Here is an 18,804-nt window from a genome sequence, read left to right as displayed (position 1 = left end):
GCTTGTTCTCCCGAGGGTAGGGTGCCAGCTGCACTATAAAAGAGAGATAGTGTGGAATTAATAGTGGCCTCACAGGCAGGCTGTATATTTTGCCTTTCAACAGAAAAATTCATGCCTTAATGGAAGCTAGAATGGAAGAAAGAAGACTCAGAATGCAGAAAAGATGACTGCTACCTTGCAAAATTAATTTATTTCAGTTTTGGGTACTTCAGTCTCACTACTGCAGGATGCTTTAAAATATAGTTTGTGCCTAAATAAGCCTATAATCTAATGACACACCCCTACAGAACTGCTACAGAAAAGTAAAAAAGACAATAGAAGCAAATTCTGTGTACGGAAACTTTTGATTGATGCATGCAAGAAGGCAGAAGTGGGCTTATGGGAAAGATGCACAAGCAAATGCAGCAGTAGCTTTTTTGATGAGCTCATGAGGTTCCCTCATGGCTGCAAAGCTGTAGACAACGAAATATAACTGTGAGAGAAACTGTCTCCAAATACGTGGACAAGTCTGGAAGTACTGGCAAAGCAGAATGAACAGTCATGACATAAAACTTGACATTAAAAAAAAAAAAAAAATCCAACCCACAAATGACAAAGTTCAAAGATCAATTTCCTGAGTTTTTGGACCTAACAAACAAACTTTCTCAAAGAAAAACAATGTAGCACTGATACTTCATTTGGTTCCATCGACATTTTCCACCCCCTCACAATCTATTACTGGACTGCTCACCACATTTGGAAAGCACACATTTAAAGCTTTGCAAGTAGCTTAAATTTGAGGCAAGAGGCCTCGAGAAGAATATAAAATAGGAAGGGATATGAAAATACAAGTAGACTAAAAGAAGGAATTCACTGGCTACATTTTGCTTTAAGGGAGGCAACATCTAATTTGCAAACCAGCCAAAAAAGAAAGAACGAATGAAATTGCAAAAGCTAAGACAGAGCCAAGAAGGTCTGAATAAGAAATTCAACAGGAGGATGGAAGGAAAAAAATGGATCTGAACAGTATTAAAAAGAAGAAGGTGCAAAAGCAGGTTCTGGTCAGGATGTATGAAGCATGAGGAAAGAAAGAGTAAAAAATAACCCTGAGTCACTGAATCTGAGTGACAAGAAAGATAATGTTCCTGTCATTTGTGATAGAAGAGTAGTGGATAGAGTTCTGTTTTGAAATGATAAGATAATTAAAAGACATCATGTTAGAGATGCAGCCTGAGACACAGCATTAGATGGAAGAAGCAATAACATTGGTGGAAGGACAGATTTACAAGTCATCTGTATAGCCATAACAGTAAAAGCAACACAAGTGGCTGCCTCACCCGGAAACAGACCACAAAATGAAAAAAAACAACCAACAAAATTCCAAGGACAGAGTCTCGGCAAATTCCAGGATGAAGTATGCAAGAGAGAAAGCAGATACACTGTAAAAGGCATCGAAGAAGTCATAGGTAAGACAACAGAGGATTATCTCCAAGTTTCCTGGTTTGGCTGGGACAGAATCCTAGCCCAGCCATGCTAGGCAGGCCGTTAGCAGTTTCGATTCAGCCAGGGCAGCTGACCCGAGTTAGCTACAGGTGTAGACCATACCACAATGTCATGGTCGTTATAAAGGGAGGAGGTTTGCTGAGGAAGGGGAGCTCCTGTGAGGTTCCTGCTGGAATTTCTTCATTTTCTACTCCTCCTTTGGCTTCTCTGAGGACTGCTCTCTTGTTGATTGTGACTGCTGCATGTTTGTTTGGCTGAGTATAACTCTGCATACCTTTGTTGGTATTAGTGTTGTTTCATAAAATCTGTTTTCACTTCAACCCGTGGGTCTGCTCTCTTTTTCCTGATTTGCCTTCCTAGCTGGTAAGGGGTCACTAGGTGATGGAGCAACTGTGATAGTTTAGCCTTGGATACGGGCTAAATGCAGACACAAAGTGATCATGACAGTATTAAAATACAATTAAATAATGGAACTAACAACATGACATGTTCAGAGGCTAGAACTGCACTAAGAACTGAACACAAGTAAAGCCATTGAGATTACTAGCAGTTTTCTCATGACACAGTAAAGCAGTATGCACATATAGATAAAGAAACATCAGACATCATCCAAATACAACTCCATTGTAAACAAGGAGCTGAACTATGACTGGTAGAAGAGTAGTCTTAATACCGATGGTCGTGGCGATACTCCTCTAGACTCAAATGCTGCACTGAGCACCAATATCAGTAGATGACTGTAAGAATCAAAGATTATTTCTGCTCCTTCAATTCTTATTTTCTGTTTTATGATGGAATTTGCATAGAGCATGATGATGCATGTTGGAGTTTGGAGTTGCCCCACTTGCTAGTCAACAGAATTATTGACACTAGATTCAATGCCATAATCAGAGGATAGCACAGGTAAAATTGCTGATGTTGACTCCTTAAGATGTAAAATTGCTGATGTTGACTCCTTAAGATGTAAAATTGCTGATGTTGACTCCTTAAGATGTGATAGTTTCCTAACGCTGCTTTCTTACCTCATTCTGCCTTCTGGATCAAGTGATGGGAAGCTGGATTTTCTGTTAGCTGCAGTGTGGAGCTGGGCTCCCTGATGTTTAAGACCTTTCTAGACCAACTCAGGGAAATTAGTATTAGCCCCATCTCATGGCTAATGAATGAGATGTCCTCACACAAAGCAACTGATTCATCATATACTGAAATACGGAGATTACCCCAGCAGTTATCACCCTAGATAGCAATTGGTTTATTAAAGTGCTCAGTACGTAAGGATTCACAGCAGATTACTCAACTCTGACATAGGTTTTGTACCATTTTGTAACTTCTTTGGAGGAACTGTCCCATTACAAGGCTGACAGCATTAAAAGGCTTAAGACATACCATGCACAGAAGAGGCTGACCAGTGGACCTCCACTCAGGTGGGTAAGACCAGTTCACGATTATTGACAAAGAGCCATAAGGCTGAAAGGGACTGTAGGAAGTCACCTAGTTCGCTTGAACTATTCCAGAAGGCGATCAGCCACCCGTGCCAGGGAGTTCTTAAAGGCTTATGGTTATGAAGAGCCCACAGTCTCACCAGAGCATTTATTCAATGTTTTGCTATCCTCCCACTCCAAAGTAATCCTAATGTCTAGCCTTAACCTATGTTGCTCTAATTTAAATCCATTATTTCTTGTTCTAGACACCTGAAGTAAGGTGAACAACCTTGCAGCAAATTTCTAATGCATTTGAAGATTTATCTTGCCTCTCTCACTCTTTTCTAAGCTATCAAAATTTTCTACTTACAGTAACTGCCATTGCTCTTCTACAGACTCTTTAGTTCATCCACATGTTTTCTGAAGTGCCCAGCACTGAATATATTAATCCAGATGAAACCTGGACAGTGCTGAAATATAGTTTCATACATCTTCTATAACATACTTCAGTTTTCATTATCCAATGTTTGCACTTTTTACAACAGTATCACATCAGTGACTCATCTTTGCTTGGGATCACCTGCAATCCTAAAATCTTTTTCTAAGGAACTGCTATCTAGATAATTATTCCCCACTCTGTATTCCTTCAGTGCATTAGTCTTGACTAATGCTAAGCACAAAATTTTCTTTTGAGAATGTATTTCCAATTTCTATCATCATTTCAAGTTATAATGCCGTCTTCTATTGTTGCTGTCCCCCACCAAGCTTGCTATCATTTACACATATACACACATTTACATATACATACAAAAAAGAAATAAGGAAGAAGCTAGTCTGCCATCCACTACTACTTGACTTTATAAAAAACAAATCCAAAATACCAGAAACACTTTTGTGGTTCCACAACTGATATCAAGAAATAACCCTCCCAGACAACTATCAATGGACGGAACTGGGTAAAGGAATCTACTGAAGAGGTTCTTACTACATATAAATACCTCCTCCAACTTCTCATGATCTTTACATTAGGTCACTCCTTACTAAAACAAAATTTAAGAAATATAGAAATCATACAATAAATCACAATCCTCTTAAGTCTTTCTCTTGCAGCCATGCGACTGCACAGCGAACAATTTGGGTAAGATTGATACCAGAAACAGAGGAGATAAAGGATGTTTGCATCTAGCTGCTAGCATTACTTGGTGCTGCACATGGTAGATGCGACACTCGCATAAACCTTAAGCATCAAAACTGAATCCACCTTCAAACAGTACACAACTTATCTGTGGAATTACTATAAAATGTTTCAGTGCAGTGAACCAGTTGAGACAGAAGACACAGAACAAAGAGAAATTACTAAGATTAATGTTCCAGCTCAACTGTGGGATCCCAAAGACACAACACAGGGAAAACTAATTTAAACAGTCTTCAGAATATACTGCCTTGTCCCTAAATGTACAAATATTCTGAATTTATTACTTGGAACAAGCATAATAAAATGCTATTTACTCCTTCTACCTGCCCTTAAAAACTGTTAAAGATTTGCAGAGAAAACTTGCAAAACTTAAATAACCTGCAATATTTTAACCTATGACTGATTTTACCCTGTACTTGAAGAAGCTATAGGGGTCTGTCATCTTTAAAAAATGCTATTTAGCAACCTAAGTCACCTATCTCTTCAAAACATGAAGATTACCAAACAAAAATTCCTCAGGAGTTACACCACAGGTGCTATGCTAATGACCCACAGTCAGAGTGCAATGTAATTCTCAGAGACCCAGGTAAGACACAGTGTCCATGTGCAACGGAAATAATCTGTTGTTTATACCGTTGGAATGAGCTTGGTCTATGTGAAAGTTCTCAGAGTAAGAACACTAGTAAATTAAATAATCTATTACTTATCCATGAAGTATGTGCAGCAGGGCTGAAGCAATAGAAGCTCCGTTAACTACACTGGCAATTTGTCTCATTTATGGCTGGCTAAGCCAGTTCGCACCTTGGCTTCCCTGCTAAAAGAGGTAACAACCAAGTGAATTAACAGCAGATTACTGTTATGTGGACACACTGATGAAACTTTAAGAATCTGACACTTTCCGCTTTCAGTTGTTCTTGAGAACTGCATAAAGGATGAGCTGATTAGCAAATAGTTTCAAGCTAAGATCTCAAGAGAAGCAACTGTTGGAATAACCATAACTTCTCTTATAGGTGGGCTCTCTATAGCTTTGAGCAAATCTGAAAGTGAAAAGCTTTTAGGAGGAGTTTTCAGGGAAAACAGAACATTCTGCATCAGGAATTTACAAATTCTTAAAACTGTTTATCAAGTTCCCTCTCAAATTTGCTTTAAAATCCTCTGGTTACAACAGAACTCAAATAATATTCCTCAACAAGGACAAAGAAGATCAAATTAGGATCTTGTACAGAATCTGACTTTAGGCTTGCCTTTCAGTATTTTTATTAATGACTTGAAAGCAAGTACAAAGCTACAGAGGAAAAACATGTGGGACAGACAAGTAAGGTAGAATGACAAAAACAGATGTTGGTAAGACAGTCAGACAAGGCAGCACTTCTCAGTCCCTGCCACATGCGTTGCCAGAGAGATGGTGCAAAGAGCAAACAAAATGTGAACCATCCATCCATCAGAAACCCAGCACTGGCACAAACAATATACAGTTGGTTGTGCTGAAAAGTCAAATCAAAAGGAGTCACTGAGCCAATTACTTAGCAAAATGGATCTATTCTAATAAAACTAACCTTAAGTGAGACAGAAGCTATTTTAAAGTTAAAATTTCTACAAATGAAGAATGGGCAGGTGCTACAACACAAGTGGGTGTGACAAAAAGGATTGCAGATTAACAGTACATATATTTAAGCAAGCAAGTAAATAAATCAGAGCTGTGGCAAAAGACAGCATAATTCTTATTTGAAGTCAATCCTCCTGCAGCAAGCCTTCAAATCTGGCCCATGCAGCGGACTATAGGATCAGAGGATGGTTTTGGCCCTGACGCTCCAGCATCAGATGGGATTTATTTTACGCCTTCTTAGCCAGCATGCTTGAGAAATTACACAAAACCTACTTGCTCAACTTAGAACCTAAGTTTTTTAAAAAAATAATGTCGTAAGAACCACAGGCTTTTATCTGTGTCTACAAATTTGAGAAACATCTGTGTATATTTATATAGCTTATAAATGGCACACAGAAACAATTCAGAAAGTATCTTTCTTAGCAAAACCTATATGTCAAACTGTCTCCCCTTTACAAGAACTTACACATTTCAGGAAAGGTGGGTAAATGCCCCAGAGTCAAGGACCTCATTTCCACGAGCAAGACTCATGGCTCGCAGATGAATTTGAGCAGGGCACAGTATTTGTAGCAGTGTATGCAGACTACAAGGCACCTACATGGATATGGCCCTTCTGCTGGCAAACCAAGGAGAGTCAGGACTGTTGGAAGTGGGCACTGTAACTACTGTGGGAGGAAAAAAGCCCATTGAAGTGACGCTAGTGCTGAACAGAATTCAGAAGGCACCAATTACAGCTTTTTGGTTATCCAAGTTTTTAACAGCTTACTTTAAACCTCAATATTGCTTCGCTCAGCAAAATCAGAACACAGACATCAGAAACTATCCTGTCACATCAGAAACCTGACAGTGTAAATGAAGTCTTGGTAAAGGTCCCTTTTTTCAGTTTTCAGCAGATCAACCTAATACACCACTCCCTCCCCTGAGACTGTAAAGGAAATAACTGCCAAATCACAGATCCTGTATAAAATCAGACTGAAGTCAAGCACACAAACATCATATTTTACACAGGGTGTTGGGGAAGAATGGACTCACATGACTACAGCTGCTTTTCCTTCCGGGTGGTATATAACCCTTTTTCATAAAACTCATCTGTAAACCCAGGCTGACCTTCAGTACTTCGTAGACCTCCTCAGAACCATCCCAGTGATTCCAAGACATGGGCACCATGGGTAGATATGCCTGCAGCGCTCAGACCCCATGCTCTCACCCAACAGCAGCTTCACAGGGGTCACGCAGCATGGCTATCCCCTTATTGGTCTCCAGTGCCACAGATGTAGTGCCTGTGCCAGGGACCCACCCTTGCCTAAAGACATCCTGCCTAAAGACATTCCAGGACATGCTACGCTACATGTCTTCCAAAAACAACTTTCTCCTTCTCCAGGAATGGATAAGACTCTGCCCCTTGTTCATATAAACGGGAAACAGACCATCCACCACAGCTTGTGGTCAGTGAAGATATGATAAATCAATCCTGAACAACAAATGTTGACATACACACAAAGTGTTCCTATGAAAGGGTTATTCTTTCCCAGTAGTAAGTTAGAATGTGAAATACATTAGCAGGCAAGAAACTTAAATTGATAGGTGGTAGCTATTCCATGTCAAATGTCACACAAAATGCTTGTCCAGTCTGTAAAATAATTTTATATTAGATACAGAATAGAAATAATAGAAGTGAGAAGAGAAGAGAAGAGAAGAGAAGAGAAGAGAAGAGAAGAGAAGAGAAGAGAAGAGAAGAGAAGAGAAGAGAAGAGAAGAGAAGAGAAGAGAAGAGAAGAGAAGAGAAGATTTCAGTTGGCAGGGACCTACAACGATCATCTAGTCCAACTGCCTGACCAATTCAGGTCTGACCAAAAGCTAAAGAATTTTATTAAGGATATTATCCAAGTGCCTCTTTAACACACTGACAGGCTTGGGCCATCGACCATCTCTCTAAGAAGCCTGTTCCAGTGTTTGACCACCCTCTCAGTAATTAAATGCTTACGCATGTCTAGTCTAAACCTCCTCTGGTGCAGCTCTGAACCATTCCCACACGTCCTATCTCTGGATACCAGGGAGAAGAGACCAGCACCTCCTTCTCCCCTTCCCCTCCTCAGGAAGCTGTAGAGAGCAATGAGGTCACCCCTCAGCCACCTTTTCTCCAAACTAGACAAGCCCAAAGCCCTCAGCTGCTCCTCACAGGACATTCTTTCCAGCCCTTTCACCAGCATATTGCCCTTCTCTAGACAAACTGGAGTACCTTCACATCCTTCTTAAATTGTGGGGTCCAGGACTGCACATAGTACTCAAAGTGAGGCCACACCAACACTGAATACAGCAGGATAATCAACCTCTTTGACTGGCTAAGTGAGTACTTCTGTGACCACAACAAATTATGCAAGTAGAATCTGGAAAATTTTCCTGGGCTACAACTAAGACCCAGTACACTCAGTCAGGAATATTCCATTTTTTTTCGCATTTTCCTGGATGCATCCCTGTTTTACTCATTTGCTTGAAGACTGCAGTGAGGTAGCACTGGTTGGATGCTATCTTATGTCTTGTTCATATGTTCAGTGAAGCCACTGATCACTACTAAATCCATTTTCAATTGGTTCTAACACATGGTTTTAGTCATATTTACTGCATGTTGAAAGTATTAAAAACTGGAAGTTCTCAGCTGAGCAGTGTCTGATGCAGACTGATATATTTTATAAAGATCATTTTTGGTATAAATAACAAGTGGGATGCTGGGTAACCCAAGTTCACCCTGGTATGCCAAAGAAAGAAAGACCTGCCAAGCCACACTAAGAACATAAATATTTTGTAACTGTTTTCAATTCTCCTCCCTCTACAATGTTTTTACTGAACAAACTGAACTTCAGACAAACTTGTATCAGTATTTCAGTACTAACTTCAAGTAAGGTCAGTTAGTTTCATTTGACTTAGCATAAACTTTTCAAAATGTAGGGAAGGGCTATTTTCAATATTCAAATTACTGTATGTGTATAGCTGTAGCATCCACAGCTTCAAGAAAATGTGACAGGGCTTTCATTAGTATAACAAGATGTGGTTGTTGCTCAAATTTTGCTTAGATTTTAACTTTTCCACTTTTAAAGACCATTATTAAAATGTATTTATTCTTCAGTTATTTTTAATCATAATATTCAATTGAAGTTTAGGTCAAAATAAATAACCTGGCCCAAGGGCCTAATTTGCAGTGAGGTCCTATTTAAGAGTTTGCTGATAACCTCATGAAGAAATAATTAGAACATTTAAAGTGACAAATTAAAGCCAATGCAATTAGCAATAACCCTCATGATTACTTAATATTTTCTAAGTGCTTTTGAAAAAGCAATGACAGGATTTTATGCTACAAGATAAAATTCTATTCATGTGGAGAAGTGAATTACATATGTTTACCATATTAAACAGCGAGAGAAAAAAATCAGATGGAGTAAAAGGACATTAATAAATTATCACTAGGGAGCACTACCAAAGTAAAATATCCACCCTGTCACTTGGTTCTGTCATGGTGGTCTGTGAGACCTGAACTTATGCCGTCAATGCCCAGCCAAACTAGATCTCAATTTCCATCTTTAAAAGTAGCGTATGATCATTTGAACCAATTTATATTATATCATCTGATCAGAGAAACACATTTTAAAAACTAGTTTTCATGCAGAATTCTGTGGAGTAAACTTTTTCCTGTAGAACAAAATAAAGCTGCAAAGGATCCAAGAAAAGTGTGGCCTGTGCCCCAAAGACAAGCATGTACCAAAACTCTGCATTTTTTCTTCTCTATCACATAATATTATTCTTCCTTCTTCACTGTTCTCAGAATATCACATAGCACAGTCTGAAAACAGTTCAGGGATCAGCAATTGCAAGCTACGTGCTCACAAACATGTACATTTGCATTTCCATATATAAGACTCCATTGAAAGAACTCAAATCATCAATAAACCTAAATTTTTTCAGTCTTCTTTCAATTTAAAATAGCTTCAGAAAGGGAAATTAAATTCTCCAAGAGTCAGTGCTACAGTGCTGATTGGAGGAAAAAAAGAAAAAAAACCTGTTGTATTTGAAACCTGTGAAAAGATTTCCCATCAACCTCCAGGTCTGGAAATAAGAATAAACTCATTAAATCCAAATAGCCTATCACTCAAATGAGAAACAACTCACTTCAGAAAAAGATGTATCTGTTCACCTGGTTAGAGACAGGAAATATTTTCTTCTTCTCATCAAATAATCAGTAGTAGCAAATACACTTGAATAAAGGAAGAACATGAAAATGCACAAGGAAAAATTTGCAGTAGCAAACCAACTAGCACTTTCTGCAGTGTCATTTATACGTGGGATGTGAAACAAAGAACAAGTTCTATGCCTCTATGGAACACACAAAAAAGTCCCCAAAACCTAAGATCTTCCATCATAAATGCCTGACACATTAAAAGTGCAAACTTATATAAAAGATCGTCCTTCCTAAACATTTTACATTATCAAATGTAGTGTCCAGTTTCATATGCTGACTACAGGCTGACACATTTTGGCTGAGCGAGCAGTGTACTTTGTACTCAAATGCAGGTAATACTAAAGGAAAATGTACGGGCAGGGACTTTTCTCAACACAGGGCAGAGCATGCTCCTTTCCCTTTGCATAGCACAGATGCTCTTTCCATCCTCCCTGCTCCTCTCCCTCCATAACCAACTCCAGAGCAGAAAGGGAACATTTCTGCCTCTCTCCATTGGCATGGAACGGCCAATGTTGCGTTTATATGTGACCAGTCAATCTCCATTCTCATCTGCTAGGAAACCCATTCTCTTAACATCTAGGATGGGTTTTCTTCATATAGGACAGAAATACTGCAAAGGAAAATCATCTCTGGGAAAAAATCTGATGCACAGCTCAGAGAGCATTATAAAACAGTTTTTTCGTTGGTCTCTTTTGTGCCATGAAGCTTTTAGAATGATTTGCTTCTGTCCATCACGCTAAGAACATAAAATAAGCACCACTGACTACTGGCTCTGGTGGAACCAACACTCCAAACAAATGAGGCACGACCCACAGTAACGTAGCACAGCAAAGAAGGCACACCTCTGCTTGCTGAAACACCTACTGCTGCTGAATGACAAATTCTTCTCTACTGCCTATACATACACTTTTTCAAGTGTCCAAACGTTGGCAATACAGAATGTCTCAATCTGCCAGTTAGTAAGTATCACCAGGCAATTCTGACTGGTTTTTAAGTCATTCACAATTGAAATTTTGCTCATAAAAATCCTTTGCTTACAGCCACGATTGCTTTCTGTTTCCTTAAAAACAGGTTTAAAGCAAAACAGAAGCATGCTTTGTTGCCTAGTAACCTGTTATGTGAAGTTTTAAACTCTCTGTCAAGTTATTTTAGATTGGTTGACCATTCTCCAGAGAAAAAGTTCTGGTTTACAAGTCAGCAACAAACGCTACATTCCTCTCCACCAAGTAAAATAAATTTTCATTATTTTCCACTGAAGAAGCCGCAACAACTGCAGCGTCTGCCACAACATCTTTGTAAATTCTGTAGTGTTCTCACTACAGAAAAATGATTGTAGCAGTCACAACCTGGACAGAAAAAAAATTCCAAAAATAACTGAAGAGTTTCAGGAACTTTCATGGGCAGACCTTTAGCATCTCTGCTTCCTTCTTCATTATTTCATGTAATGTTTTAAAATCAGCTAGGATGACAAAATCTCAGGTATAGAAATATTTTCATATTAAAACCAGTCATCCTCGGATCACCACTTCTGCTACTGGATTTGAGTCAAATGTTGTTTAGGCTGGACGAAAACCCTGTGTCCAAGGAGACACGCACCACTGCCAGAGGGACGCTCAGTGCGGTTCTCCCCTGTGGAAGCTGGAAGCAGAACACCATACTCACATGCCACCATACAGACACTGCACCACGCCAAACCAATAGCCCTGTTAGTTCAGCAGTACTTCAGACATGCCAGCAACATGCTCCCCTGTCAGATGAAGACAGCCTACATACAGCTCAATACTTAGGGAAAAGACGTAGACACTGACGCCAGTCCCAGGCAGACAACTCTCCCATGGGCTTCTCAGCCACACTTTCAGTACAAGAGTACTGAAAATTTAACATTTCCAAAAATGTTTCAGTTTTGACTGTTTTGTACTTGAAACTCCCTATTTTCTTTTTTGAATACTTTCTTTTCCAATTGGCAATATTTTATTATAGAGAAAACCTCCAAATGCACATGCATAGAAGTTTCTATGACACAGATCTGGTTTCTTGTTCTCGGTGGCTTTTACAAGCTTCTGGTGAAATCCAAATACCTTTTTCACCAATATTTAAATTCCTTCTAATGGCCCAGCTCCTCGCAGATTTGCAGAGTGGCCCAGTGAGTCCTGCTCTTAGGTGTACAAATTTAGTGCACTGGGAAATACGGAGATAGTAGTTACACCTTCTTTGTTGTGGACTTTTGTTCAGGTCTCACAGCAACCCAAAAATTTTATTTAGAAGCTTACATAATTCTGAGACTACCATCCCAATACACTAATCTATACAAAAACCTGCAAAGGACAATGTTACAAAACCATATTTAAACTGCAGAATAATATATATTACTTAATTTTCCTAGATTCTCATAACATTCCTAGATACAGGCTTCATTTTCCATTCACATCACAGGTAATTCAGAGTAAATTATAAATTAAACATTTAATAGAAAAAAAAAAAAAGTTTGTATCAGACCTGGTGAAGACCATTATTATTTACATCAAATGAAAAGTGTCCTTTTTAAAAATGCAGAATTTATTCAGTAACTTCTAACTACAGAGTAAATAATTACCTATTTACTGGCTACTCTGAACTATGTCTACATTAGTCTTTTAAATTAATTTAAGTGAATGCTTGTACTTCATTATTTAATCTTTTTTCTCCAAAGTAATCAATTAAAAAAAGTCCATAAAAGACTACATAGAGATCTGCTGTTTTCTAAATAATGCATTCAAAAAAAATTTCAGATTCAAAGAAGAATTGTAAAGCACAAGACAGAGCTTGTGGAGACTTCTACACATGAAAGGTATCTCTCAGGATGGAGAAAGAAAAAAACAAATCTAGCTGCATAGTACCATGAAATACTGAAATCATAATTGCTTTTGGTTTGAAACACAGGATGTAGTATCAGGGAAAAAAGACTCAGGTAAATGTTTCAATGCCCGCTAAAAAGTAAACAGGGTTTTTCTTTTCAGTAAACAGAGAAACGTTTCATCTTTCCCTTGAACATACCTGAATCCTTCCTGTGTTTATTTGTTTCTAATTCCACTGGTAACATTTGTATCAATTTTTCCTTGTGTGATGGCATAATAAAGAAAAACTTTTTTAAAAATTTAAAAGGACAAAAACAAAAAGAAAAAAAATCAATGAAAGAACACAATGTTAAGAAGCAGTAATGTTTAAGAGAGAATCAAAGGAGAGGAGAGCAGCTAAAAAGACTGAAAAAAGATAAAGGGCAAAGGATTTAAAAATTAAACAGAAGGAAAAAGATTAAAGAAAGAATGGCAAAAGGCAATGCAAAAGGATTTAAGAAGCCAGTATAAAGAAAAGACATTCAGTTATGAGAAAGGAATAGCAACTACTAGCGGAAAAATACTTGAATATAATGAATCAAAAAATGTAACCAAAAAGTTAGAAATTAATTAAAAAGCAGATAGAAAGTTAGAAAACTTTCTTTTTCTCCATGAAATACAGGAAAAAAATACACATGATCCAGTGAAATTTTAAAAACCTGTTTCTATTATATACAACTTCTTTCATGAATTGTCCTGGTTTAGTCATTTTAATGATTTGAAGATAAAATACAAAGCAATACAATGCCAATTACTTCCTATGCAGCTATTTATATGCAGTATGTGCAAAGCTGAGAACAGAATGTGTCCCTATCTAAAATATCAAATCCCTTTACTTTTATTCATAACAGTATTAAAATTCAAGGAATACATCTGTCAATTTATACAGGGTTTCAACTTCATTATAAAGATCATTATGATTAAGAGTTTCTAAAGGGTTAATAAAGCTTACAGCTGCTTATTTTACAGTCAGAATTACTGTACGGCAAATGGTTAAAGAAAAACTATAGCAACCAACAGATCAACTAGACTTTGTAAAACTTATAATTAATTTACTACTATCGTTAGCATCCCTTTAAAAACTTCTAATAAATGTGCTCTTGCTATAGTGGCAATAAGACTTTTTACCTCAGCAAAGACAGACAGGATAGAGAAAAGCTGAAAGAAATGTAACTCGGAAGACAGGAAGGGCAAAGACAGTTCAAGGGTGGCATTCTCTTTTGAACATTATATACATTGTGGAGGGCTTTTTATTTATATTTTGTAATTTAGGAGATTGTTAGCTATTCATTTCAATATTTACTCCATGTACCCCAACTTTCTCTCCAAGCCAGCAGCATCCCAAAGTCGGTAAGTTTTGTCACACACATAGGCTGCATTTAAAGGTACCGATTTTTTTCCATCTCTCTCTCTCTTTTTTTTTTTTTTTTAAATCTCATCAACTATCTCCCTGCTCCCTGGTTTTATTAGAAAAAGTAAACAGATCTTCAAATTTTACCTCTCTATACTGTTTAGTATTTTATATACCACTCTTAACACGTCACCTCTTTTTTCTCTACTCTCAGTACTAATCTTTTTAATCTCTATTCACATGAAATCATTTTCATGCCTGCAGCCATTTTCAGTGGCCTTTTCTGGACCTTTTCTGTTCCTGCAATATTTTTCTGAGATGAAGTAACCAGACTACACAGATTACTCAAACTGAAGACATAACATCACTTTATTTAAATGCATGCTAATGCTTGTGGGTCTTCAGACCACTCACAATGGCACTTTAGTTTTTCTTTTTGGACATGACACTATATATTGAAAAAACATTCTATGCGAACAGAACAAAATAACACCTATGTGTCAGTACTTGGTGGAAAAATTTCGAATGTGTAATGAGAAGTAGTCCAAGTTCCCTCTCAGCATGTGTTGCCATTTTGCACCACCCATTGTTAATTGCCTACTGTGCTGAAAACTGATCATTAATTCAACTTTTTGTTTATGCATTCCATAGCACTCGGTAAACCAGGCAGGTAACATAACCTCTTCCCCTAATTATAAAATTTTCTTTTCAAATCTGAAGGATGTAAAATGAACCAGTTGTCCTTGTTTTACTGAAATGTCATATATTCTGAAAGACTGGAGGAGCACAGAAATCATTTACAGAAGGCACACTGGATTTCCTCAATCATATTTTTTCAAGCTTTTTAATTTGTAAGAATTAACCACGCTTTAAACAAATCTACCACTAAAATAAGGCTTGAAATTGTTTATTCAATGCAGTATTTTCACCTGTTTTGCTCATTTCTCTACCTCATTACTTAAATATTTATTTTTAAGTTGTACACATTGCTTTGGTCAGTTTTGTCCACTGTTATGAAAATAATGATGAAGAAACTAAGCTGCATTATCAATTAAAGAAAAAAAAGAACAAACCACCTCCAACCACAACAAAAATCTTCAAGCTGAAGACCACACCTATTACCATCCGTGCCACCAGAGATTCCTCGGAATGATTTTTGTTCCCGAACTTACATCCCCATCTACCTTCTCCTTACACAAAAGATTTGCAAAGCAGGACATCTAGACAGATAACAGCACATCTTTCCATTTGATTGGTAACTTTTCCATAAACAGTAACTTTGATCTTAAAACTTCAGCCCTGATAGAAGGCAGTGCTGTAAAACATGAAATTGAATCACATGAACCCATCGGAAACAGAGATGTCCGATGCAGCGCAATCAGTAGTCCTGTGTGGAACACTGTTTGCACACATACAGTTGATTGTACAGCAACTCTGTGTTGCAACATGCTGGGAGGTTTTTTTGCAAGCCTAACGAACAAGTGTTTTTTATTTCAGGTGAGTGGGGAGATTAATCCAAATACGGCACATGAATGACTTCGTCAGCTGTACAAAAACTAATTCTTCATTCTTCACATAGCTAATCTCACATGTTCCTTTGCTTAGTCCCCAGAATAAAACAAAGGAAGAGATGTGCTTACAGTAAAACAATATGTGAAGCATATTCCCAATAGGATTCTTTCTGAAGAAGTGACTCTGATTTTAAGATCAGTCTAACTTTATAGAATATACTTAGGGTGGATTGCCCTGAATCAGAGCAATAAGCTAAAAGTTTTCTAGCAACTAATTTCAGCATGCTTTTGTCAACTAATACAGCAAATAAACTAAAAAAAGCATTGACACACATACTAAAACATTCACTGGATTACACATATTAGGACTGTGCACAGTTAAAACTTACACAGGATTGGAAATTAATTTTTCATATACATTTAGCTAGGGGACTGGTATGAGCATGTTATATCTTAGCAAATATCTTTCCAATTATGGCTATGCATCATTCTGGTTTTAAATTTCTGCAGTTTTCTCGATGTATGTATTTTATACATATATGGGAATCCAAAATTATCTTTTACTAGTGTACAAAATGTTGCAATAACGCAAATGCCAACAGACTGTCCCTTTCGGGAACAAACAGGTCACAGAGAAGTTTGTTTCTCACATTTTTCAGTTTTTCTTCTAACAATGTACAATTTAAATAGACAGCATTGACTGAAGGACATTGCAGAAACCCTTAAATCAAAACTTTTTACATTAATTAAAAGTCATGGAAGATCCATCACAGAGACACAAAACACATTAAAAAGCTGGAAAATGCTCTGGAACGCGTAAAATTTCACAAAACAAAACAGGGCAAATTTTAGAGAAGGTGCCTAAGATGCATATGAATAGAAATATGTGGTCCAGAACTTTATTTTTAAAGCATCCTAACTGCAGCTGAGAGAAAGGAATGCAGCAAAAGATCTGCAATAGCTTTGTGAGAAGAAAACTCAGAGAAGCTGTACTCAAGAAATTATGGGTTCAGAGGTAAAGGGAAGAGGAGAAATGAGAGGGTAACTGCAGCAGCAGGTACAGCCCAGGACAGTTTCTGTGAACATAATCTGTGCACACAATGGACTGGGGAGGAATGAGAAGTTGAGGGATGATGTGAGAAAGTGGAAACATGAGACTAGAAAGCAAGTACATATGCGTAGTGGGACAGCTGCAGGGTTCAGAGGTATTGCATAAAATCCGTGTTAGGGGCAATGCGACTATCTTTAGCAAGCCCAGGCAGATAGCAATACTTCTTCTTCACATTCCATATTTGTAACGTTTTCTGTACCTAAGGTACAGAAAGCAAAACACATTTATTTTCTAAATTGAAAGCTTGCATCCTACAGAAGCTAATGCAAATTGCCAGAAGCAAGCCGGAGAAATGAGAAACTCCATCCCAGGGAAAGAGAGAGCAGAGTAATGCTGCTCCAGTTTCCAGCTGGGGGTGAGACAAAAGTAGGAGAAGGATCAAAGAGAAGAGAACTTAGAACAGTGTGTTTCTCAGGTACAGCAAATAAGAAATGAAGAGGAGGCAAGAAGAACAAGCAAGCAGTGAGGAGCTGAGGACAACAACATAGAAATGGCTATGGAAAACACAGGGCAGTTAACAAAACTATTTGAAGAGATGACATACATTAACGATTACTATTATTTATCTATTTGTTTGTCCCAGGAGAAAAGCACGGCATTAGACAGGCCGGTAAAAGGAACTGGTATTTGCATAAGAAAAAGCAGTTAGTGCTTGCATAAGGGCTCCCTCATTGCCCTACCGTCCTATCCCAAGTTCCAGTAACATTTACATTATATGACCTCAAACAGCTATACAAGACAAAATCCTGCTCCTAACATTCACGCAAGAAGCCCTACTCAGATGCTGGTTTTATGAAATGTTCTACCTGACTGAGCTTCCTCACTTCAAAATGCACTTGGTTAAGGACTTCCCATTTGTCTTTTCCCAAAAAGAAAGGGATGAGTTTGAGTTCAGAAGATGGAATATTGATAAACTACTTTCTTTTTGAAATCATTCTTATTTTATTGGTTTTGTTTCTTGATACTGAGAGATACTCATGTGAGCATACTTTTGAAGAAGGAAGTATTAATTAAAAGAATTATATTAGCAAAGACTACGGGTTTTCTTAGTAATGAAATACAAACCACTTCCCTATTTAGACATGACTAATTGCTTCACTTTTCTTTTGTAAATACAAAGACTGCTTTTGACTGTTTAAAGTACCTCTCATTTAGAAGAATGTTATGAAGTCATTCTTAGTCTAGTGATTTTGGCCCACTTTTGATTTCACAAAACCAGGTATTTTTGCTTCTGCAGAGCTGAGGACAGACTATCGGGATTCATATAGATATTTCCATGCGGCAACAGTGCCCTACAGTGCTCTTAAGATCTCAGCTGGCTGGAATCAGGGCTTCTACTCTGGGCAGTTGTTATTCTAGGAGCTGGACCTTTTGTATCCAACCACATCTCATGAGGCAGGTGGAGGCTACATCCCACAGTGTAGCAGTTTGAGCGTCTACCTCAAAATTGCAGTGGTCACCTCTGTTTATGAATCCAACAATCTGCAGATTACAGTGATGTTAAGATGATCCAGTCCCTTCTGCCCTTCTGTTCTTTCAACTTCATTACAAGATTATTCTTCATTAGTTAAACTAAGAGCTATAAGTGGCGTTAAAACAAAACCATCTTTATCAAGAAAAAGTGCACATTCTCACACAATCCAAAAAATGTTTCTGTAATGTTGTAGTAAAGAATGGAAAATTTTCAGCATAGTAATTTTACCCCAAACTTCCCTCACTGATTTTCAGTAAGATCTATTATTACATAAGGAAATGTTAATATTAATCATATAGGAAAATAACTAAATCAACAACTGTAATACTTCCATCCAAAGCGAGGGGACAGAAATGTCATAACAAGTGTTTTAATTTTACTCAATAATCTAATTTACAGTTACTTAACTCATTTACAACCTCAACTGTTTTTATTTCTTCATTCTCTTCTTCCTTTTCTACACGTATTTTATACCACTTCTTAATAACAGATGATATGAACACATTCCAGGAAGAATTGCCTATCACGGCTATCATGACACGACACTGTGCA

The sequence above is a fragment of the Leptosomus discolor genome, chromosome 1 (assembly GCF_034619465.1).
Source record: "Leptosomus discolor isolate bLepDis1 chromosome 1, bLepDis1.hap2, whole genome shotgun sequence".
In the NCBI taxonomy this organism is placed as follows: Eukaryota; Metazoa; Chordata; class Aves; order Leptosomiformes; family Leptosomidae; genus Leptosomus; species Leptosomus discolor.
This window is presented reverse-complemented; position numbering follows the sequence as displayed.